The sequence below is a fragment of the Gopherus flavomarginatus genome, chromosome 11 (genome assembly GCF_025201925.1).
Source record: "Gopherus flavomarginatus isolate rGopFla2 chromosome 11, rGopFla2.mat.asm, whole genome shotgun sequence".
Taxonomy (NCBI): domain Eukaryota; kingdom Metazoa; phylum Chordata; order Testudines; family Testudinidae; genus Gopherus; species Gopherus flavomarginatus.
Window position 1 is genome coordinate 15,658,726 of NC_066627.1, and position 8,354 is coordinate 15,667,079.

General features: G+C 42.8%; 1 pseudogene; it reads right to left on the minus strand.

Annotated features, from left to right (window-relative positions):
• Positions 1 to 6,977: 6,977 nt before the first annotated feature.
• Positions 6,978 to 7,954, minus strand: LOC127030875 (olfactory receptor 11A1-like; annotated as a pseudogene).
• Positions 7,955 to 8,354: the final 400 nt, after the last annotated feature.

Here is an 8,354-nt window from a genome sequence, read left to right on the forward strand (position 1 = left end):
CAGAAATGCTGTGCCTAATCGTCATTTATTCACTCTAATTTAAGGTTTTGCATACCAGTAATACATTTTATCCTTTTTAGAAGGTCTCTTTCTATACATCTTTAATATATAACAAAATAATTGTTGTATGTAAAGTAAATAATGTTTTTTAAATGCTTAAGAAGCTTCATTTAAAATTAAATTAAAATGCAGAGCCCCTTGGACTGGTGGCCAGGACCTGGGCAGTATGAGTGCCACCGAAAATCAGCTCATGTGCCACCTTAAGCACCCGTGCCATAGGTTGCCTAGCCCTTAGGGGAAAATGGAGGAATGAGGCAACCAAACTACAACTTCTACAAAGTACCATAACAACTCACAGAGATGCAGATTAATGTTGAGCTGGCCTGACCCAAAATGAAATGTTTTGATTCAGGTCCCAGCAGATTATAATACAAAAGTCAACAAAATCAACATTTTTCCACAGAAAATTCTGATTTTGACATAAAATTCCCCCAACAACTGTAACTGGCCAAACTTGGAAGGCTGTACGCTCATCTTTGTGGCATTTCTCTGTTTGTCCATCTATCTATAACACAATAATTTTTAAAGGCCACATCTGATTAATTCCAAAATGTCAGGGAACATTCTCAGAATTCATAGGAAGAATCCTATTGATTTTGCTGAAAACCAGAAATGAGAAGAGGGTACTAAGGGGACACACAGATCCCCTGGGATCTAGCTAACAGATCCAGCAGTTTCAGTCAGGTTGGTAACTATCAAGAGATCAAAGAACCAATTGATGGAAGCTATTGACACCTTTTGGCATACCAAATGTGGCCACAGAAGGAATGGGTGGCAATATGGATGGGGAGCGAAATAAGGTACCTGGAGTGGAGCAGGGCTGGGGGAAGGCCAAGGGAGCTGAGGAGCCCCAGGCTGCGGCCTAGTATAAGGCCAAACAGGTACTAGGGTTGTAAGGGACAGCCCAAGGCTGGACAGAGGCAGCAGGTCCAACCCCCCTTTGCCAGTGATGCGTGGCAGAGACTGCAGTCTGACCCAGGGAGTGGAGCTAGTTGGTGACTGGCAATAGTCTTACACTGAAGGAAAATGGAGGTAGTGGATGGGAGTTCCCCCTGGGTGAGACACCCTGAGATAAATGGGTTACTGCCAGGGGGCAGTACCCCAGATAATGGGGCACTAGGTCCAGGAGGGACGTGGGCACCCAACAGCAGCGGGACACCAGCCTGCAGAGGGCTCTCCAGAGGCTGGATGAGTTGATTCCCAGAAGAGACCAGCAGGAGGCACCACAGGGGTGAGTCCTGCATTGCTACAGTTGGATATTAGGAACAAACTTTTTCACTAGGTGGGTGGTGAAGCACTGGAATGGGTTACCTAGGGAGGTGGTGGAATCTTCTTCCTTAGAGGATTTTAAGGTCAGGCTTGACAAAGCCCTGGCTGGGATGATTTAGTTGGGAATTGATCCTGCTTTGAGCAGGGGGTTGGACTAGATGACCTCCTGAGGTCCCTTCCAACCCTGATATTCTATGGTTAGTTCCTGGCATGTTAATGGCTTCTACAGTGCAACTAATGGTTTAATGGGAGAGGACTGGAAATGTTAGGGGGGATACATGTGTGGGAGAGGATAGAGAGGGAGAGATACACACCAGTCATTGATCATGTCATTAAAGTTACTGTAACAACGATGTGATAAAGCTGTCAAGGTTTTAGGCCATAGACCATGGATGAGGTTTCTCTCACCAGCCCAGGTAGCAACTGTGTAATGCAAACATTGCAAAACACAGCAATTATCACCATTGCACTGTATCCATGGTTTTCAACCTGTGGTCAGTGGACCTCAGGGGATCCATGCACTATGTCTAAGATTTCCAAATGGGGCTGCACTGGCAGTTGAATTATTTTAGTGGTCTGCAAATGAAAAAAGTCTGAAAACCACTTCCCCACAACAAATGTATGGGAGCAGGAACACTCAGGAATCACAGTGCAACCATGTAGCCTATGGAAAAACTTGTGCCTCTCCATATCATTGAGTTCAGCAAAACTCAAACTTCTGGTAAGGTAAAGGCTCACCCCACCTTAACTCTGTCCTCAGTACACAGTGCCCCACCTCATTCCTTTAATACACACACTGCCTCCTTGCCTCGTCATGGCAATGGACAGGCAACTTCTGCAATTCTTGGCCCCCAATGCTGAGCCTGCACCCCTGCACCTTTAAAATGTAACAACACTATTACAACTGTGATTCTTCTCAGGGTGCCCAGGTCTATGAATCTCCTTGATACCCCTTGCCTCCAGCACAAGAGTCTTGCCTGTGCCTGCTGAGTGACAGCTCCCTGACATGACTGGCTGGTCAGCCGTTCACCACTCTCCTCTGGGCTCCACCAGCCCGGAAGACTGACAGTCACTGCACCTCAGCCCTCTGAGTCCTTGGAAAGTGTCCCCTTCTGGGGTCCACCCTGATTGCTGGATTGCCAAAGACTTGTGTACTCCAGTTTCACATTAGCCCACATTAGCTGCTCCTGTATCACACAACACTTGAGTTCAATTACAGTAAAACAAAAGGATGTTTATTTAAGAAAGAATAGAAATTCACACAAACAAGCATGAGTAACAGAAACTAATGTCTACATACAAAACAAAACCATGAAACACAAACTAGGACATACGATTACTAATGGTCACCTTTTCTAGCTAAAGTAGATTCTCACTCAAAAGTACAGACAGTTGTAGCACTTGCTGGCCCCAAGGAGCTAACATGCAATCTTTCATAAAGCACCCTTGCTCAGCAAGGTACCTCCTTAGTGATGGGTACAGAGTGTCTTTCTCCTGTGACATATACATAATCGGTCTTTTGCCTTTATTCCCAGACAGTGCCATCCCCATGCTCTCGTGTCTTCCTTTTCACTTCCACAGGGTTTTGATGTTCAGAGTTTCTTTGATGACTTTTGTCATAAACAGATAGTTAAGGGTTAATGCCTCTTTTACCTCTAAAGGGTTAAGAAGTTCACCTAGCCTAGCTGACACCTGACTGGAGGAACCAATGGGGGAGCAAGATGTTTCAAAAGAGGGAGGGAAGTTTTCCTTTGTTTAGAGTCTCAGTTTCAGCCGGAGTGAAAAAGATGGATCCAGCCTCTTATCAGAGTAGTAAGTTTTAGAAAGGGATAAATAGGTTTATATTTATTTTCTTTGTAACTTGTCTTGATACCATTAAGGGAATAATCAGATTTGGGTATTAAAGTCAGGAGAACATCCTCTGTGTTTGGAATCTGTTGTCTGTGAGAGTAGCTGGTATGCTAATCTCTCCCAGAGGGTTTTCTTTTACCTTTCTTTTCTTTAATTAAAAGCCTATTTTCTTAATACCTGATTGATTTTTCCTTGTTTTTTAGATCCAAGGGGGTTGGATCTGGATCCGCCAGGGGTTGGTGGGAGAAAGGAAGGGGTATGGTTAATTTCTCCTTGTTTTAAGATCCAAGAGGTTTGGATCTAGGTTCACCAGGAAATTGGTGAAGTATCTCAAGACTACACAAGGGAGAAAAGTAGTGCTTGGGGGTGGTGGCAGCAATACCAAATTTAATCTGGTAATTAAGCTTAGAAGTGTCCATGCAGGTCCCCAGATCTGTACCCTAAAATTCAGAGTAGGGAAGGAACCTTGACAACTTTCCATTGACTGTTCTGGGTTGGTGCAAAGGTAAACAATTGAGCAATACATTACATAATAGGCTAGCCAGGTAAGGGTGACCTGTCTCTTCTACTTAGATGGGCCATCACCAGGAGATAGGATTCCCTGCTGACTAACTCCTACTCCAAGACCATAAGGGCAAAAAATTTTAATATAGTTCCATTAATCCCTAAACATTCCAAGATGTACATCTCATAATGTTTGAGTATTGATAAGTTATGAGTTTTCAGTAGAGACCTTGGGTACTCCCCTTTACTGATAAACACCATAAAAGTGATATATCCCTGTGGAAAAGCCGCTAGAGAGGGATATCAACAACTGAACTAGATGGTGACATGAAGGAGTAGCCTCATATTACAGCCTGCATACACTTGCACTGACATGGTGGGTTCAGTCTGAGAAGCTGGGCAACTAATTGAAAGATGGTGACGGCAAGTGGAGAAGGCTGCCACTGTTGGCATTGCCCTGGCTGGAGATTCCTGGAATAATTCTCCAGGGCTTTCTCCGGGCTGTGTAAGGTCTCTTTGCAGTGCATGAAGAAAGAGCACTTGAGCAGTCACTGGGACAGAGAGACACACTAGCCTGGTGCTTCCAGCATTCACCTGGGAATCCCTGGTCCAGTGTCTAGTTAACTATTTAACAATGGGGAATTGTTTAAACATGGACCCAACATGACACTTTCAACCCTCCCTCCCCCCCCCCCGGCCAGCCACTGCTTGTTCTACCATTTCCCCACAGCCTAATTATTTATCTGACTCTTATCTATTTCACACTCTTTAATGTGTTCATCCACACCACACCCCATGACATAGAGCAGCACTATTGTTTCAGAATAAGGAAAGTGAGGCACAAAGAGGCTAAGGAGAAGGATGGGAATGAATTCAGATGCTCAGAGGCAATTTATTTGGGGATAAAATGAAAATGAGGGACTCTGAGGCCATGTCTACATCTAAAATTTTGCAGCGCTGGTTGTTACAGCTGTATTAGTACAGCTGTATAGGGCCAGCGCTGCAGAGTGGCCACACTTACAGCAACCAGCGCTGCAAGTGGTGTTAGATGTGGCCACACTGCAGCGCTGTTGGGCGGCTTCAAGGGAGGTTCGGGGAACGCGAGAGCAAACCGCGGCGAAGCTGGTCTCCTTTCCCGGTTTGCTCTCGCGTTCCCGGAACCACCCAGCAAACCTCAGGGAAGGAGACCTGCTTGCTCGGGGTTCGGGGAACGCGAGAGCAAACCGCGGCGAAGCTGGTCTCCTTTCCCGGTTTGCTCTCGCGTTCCCGGAACCACCCAGCAAACCTCAGGGAAGGAGACCTGCTTGCTCGGGGTTCGGGGAACGCGAGAGCAAACCGGGGAAGGAGACCAGCTTGATTACCAGAGGCTTCCTCAGGTATGCTGGGATACCTGCTTATTCCACGGAGGTCAAGAAAAGCGCTGGTAAGTGTCTATATTTGATTACCAGCGCTGGATCACCAGCGCTGGATCCTCTACACCCGAGACAAAACGGGAGTACGGCCAGCGCTGCAAACAGGGAGTTGCAGCGCTGGTGGTGCCCTGCAGATGTGTACACCTCCTAAGTTGCAGCGCTGTAACTCCCTCACCAGCGCTGCAACTTTCTGATGTAGACAAGCCCTGAGATCATCAGCTGCTCACTTTGAGGGGAAGAGTAGAACTGAAATATTTTTTAGAGTCCTAGGACCAGATTTTTACAGTGATTTAGGAACATAAATGGATTTTTTTAAAACATCCATTGAGCTTTAGGCACCTGGATGCTTTGAAACATCCCACTAGGTTCCTTAAAAACCTGGCCCTTCAGTGACTTATGTACGATGGCACGAGGGTCTATAGCAGAGCACAGATACAAGCCCTGTTATCTGGCATTGTAGACTAATATACTAGCCACTTCATTATCCATAGTCTACTTAGATTGCAAGCTTTTTGTGCAGAGATTTTTATCTTCTTATATTTGTACAATGCCTGTCACAAAGGGGCTCTATTCTCAGTTGACTCTTGTGCTAATTTTATTTTTAAATTCTAATTTTATGCAACAAACCCATTTTTCCAAAATGCAAAGAATAAATAGGCTTGATACAATTTTATTTTAATTGTTCATATATTTCAATGGGTAATATTCATTTTTTTTAATTTTTAGCTATTTAAATTTTCACGGTGGGGGAAGTATGCAGGGTTAAGACTATGGGGGTCAGACAAAAATTATTTAATCACAGCTGATGGTCATATTCAACAAGTTTAATGCTTTAAAAACATTAAAACACAAATGGTCAATATCACATGTCAAAATATATAAAGTAAATAGCTTTAAATTTAACTGTAATAAATTCTCAAGAAGGATTTTTCTTTCTTTGTCTATCTGTAAATTTCAATGTTTATGGATGGAAATATTTTTGTTGAATTGTTTGTGTGCAGTGAAATCAACATTTACTGACCTTTACTGATAAAAATCAATGCTTCCTAGCCTAAGAATAATTAAATACAATTTCAGTACAACATATCAGAAGTCACTTCTCTGCCCGGAGGTCTCAGTGAGTGTTTTCAGGGCTCACACCCATCACAACAACAAAAACATTTTAATAACCAGCACCCCATATCTATACCACAGACTACCTATCAGTCCTAGAATGGAGTGTGTGTGGCCTGACCTAACATTCTGATCTGGCTCTCATCGCTTTCTATCTGATGAGCTGACAGTTAAAAATGCACTTGTTTTCAGGCTGAATTTGTCTAGCTTCAACTTTAAACCTCATCCATTTCAATGGGTATTAGGTGTTTTTAAAAATCCTACTAGGTGCCTACATTCCTTTAAAAATCTATCCCTAAGTGTAATTATTATCATTACCATTGATACTTGTGGTGCCCAGTTTATTTACAGAAGACAGGTACCATTTATTATTGTTAGTATTGATGGCTGATTACACACAGATGGTCTGTTTCTTAACTTTTAAACATAAACTTTTAATGGTCTCCCAAAGTGCGAAGGTTCCTCTTATTTTTAAACAGAGGTACACTCCTCTAGCCATAGGCACCCTGCTGCATCTTTATGCACCTAAATCCTTTCAAAAAATCTGGCTCAGAGAGACTAAATTCATGGTCACAAAGGACTTTAAGGAGAGCAAAGAACAGAATGCAGGGTAGCACCTCAGCCACTGGACTCTTCCTCTGTAGCTGTCGGTAACCTCAATGTGCCATCACTCTCTCTAGTGGAATTCCAATTGCCAGCCTCTGGCTACCCTGAATGTGCTGCTCTCACTCATCCAAGCATGTCAATTTACCCCTATTTCAATTGAACCTAATGGAATGGGATCAGATCATCTTTACTCTTGCAAAAAGCTCTCCATTTACTGGCAGTCTTTCTCCTCAGGGCTTTGTGTACTTCTTTGTTTCTCAGGCTGTAGATGAGCGGGTTGACCAGAGGAGTCAAGACTGTGTAGAAGACAGAGAACACTTTGTTCAGGTCTCGCAGTGTATTGGTGTCTGGGAGCATGTAGACAATGATTATGGTTCCATAGAAAATGGTCACCACAATAAGGTGAGAGGAGCAGGTGGAAAATGCCTTTTGCCTCCCTCTGGTGGATGGGATTCTCAGGATGGTGGTGATGATGCAAACGTAGGATGTCATGGTTAACAGAAATGGTGTCACTGTGAATATAAAGGCCATGATGAAAGTTAGAAGTTCAATGAGGGTAGTGTCACTGCAGGAGAGTTTTACAATTGGGGAGAAGTCACAAAAGAAATGGAGAATTTCACTAGACTTGCAAAAAGTTAATTGTGATGCCAAAAATATCACCAGCAATTGGCCAAGAAGGCACTTATCCAAGAACCAGCAATTAGCTGAAGGCAACATTTGCTGTTCATAAGTGCTGCATAATGCAGTGAGTTACAAATTGCTAAATACCGGTCAAAAGACATTATGACAAGGAGATAACTTTCTGTAGCTGCCAGAGAACCAAAGAAATAAAATTGTGTGATGCAACCACTAACAGAAATAGTTCTGTCTCCAGTCAGGAGACTGGCCAGCACCCTGGGAAGGATGGTGGAGGTGTAGCAGGTCTCCAAGCAGGACAAGTTCCCCAGGAACAAGTACATAGGAGTGTGAAGATACTGATCAGCCACAACTAACACAACGAGGATGTTCCTCACCATGGTCGCAATGTAGATCACTAGAAACAGCAGGAAGAGAAGAAAGTGCAGTTCCTGGAGGTTCCCAAATCCCAGGAGAATGAATTCTGTGATGGATGTTTGATCTCCCAAGTCTGCATTTGCCATGGGTTGTATCTAGAGAAAATCCAACAAAACCTGGAGAAGAACATGGACAATATATATATTTAAAGTTTAATGGGGCCAGTCAGAGACTGGAATTTCCATTCTATGAGAAATTCTGAAATTTCAAAACAATTATTTTTCCAAATTGGAATTAAATAATAAATTTCTCATGGAACAAAGATTCTTAAAGTTTTGGATTTGGAAACATCAAAATGTTATATTTTGATAATATTGATTCATTTCATTTTGATAATGTCCAAATATTTCACTGAGATAAGGTAACACTGTTGCCTTTTGATAATGTGGTTTTATTTTGTTTAGACTCTCCTATTATATTAAAATATTAAATATAATATATAAATACAATATAATATTAACATGACTATTTTAATATAATATAAAA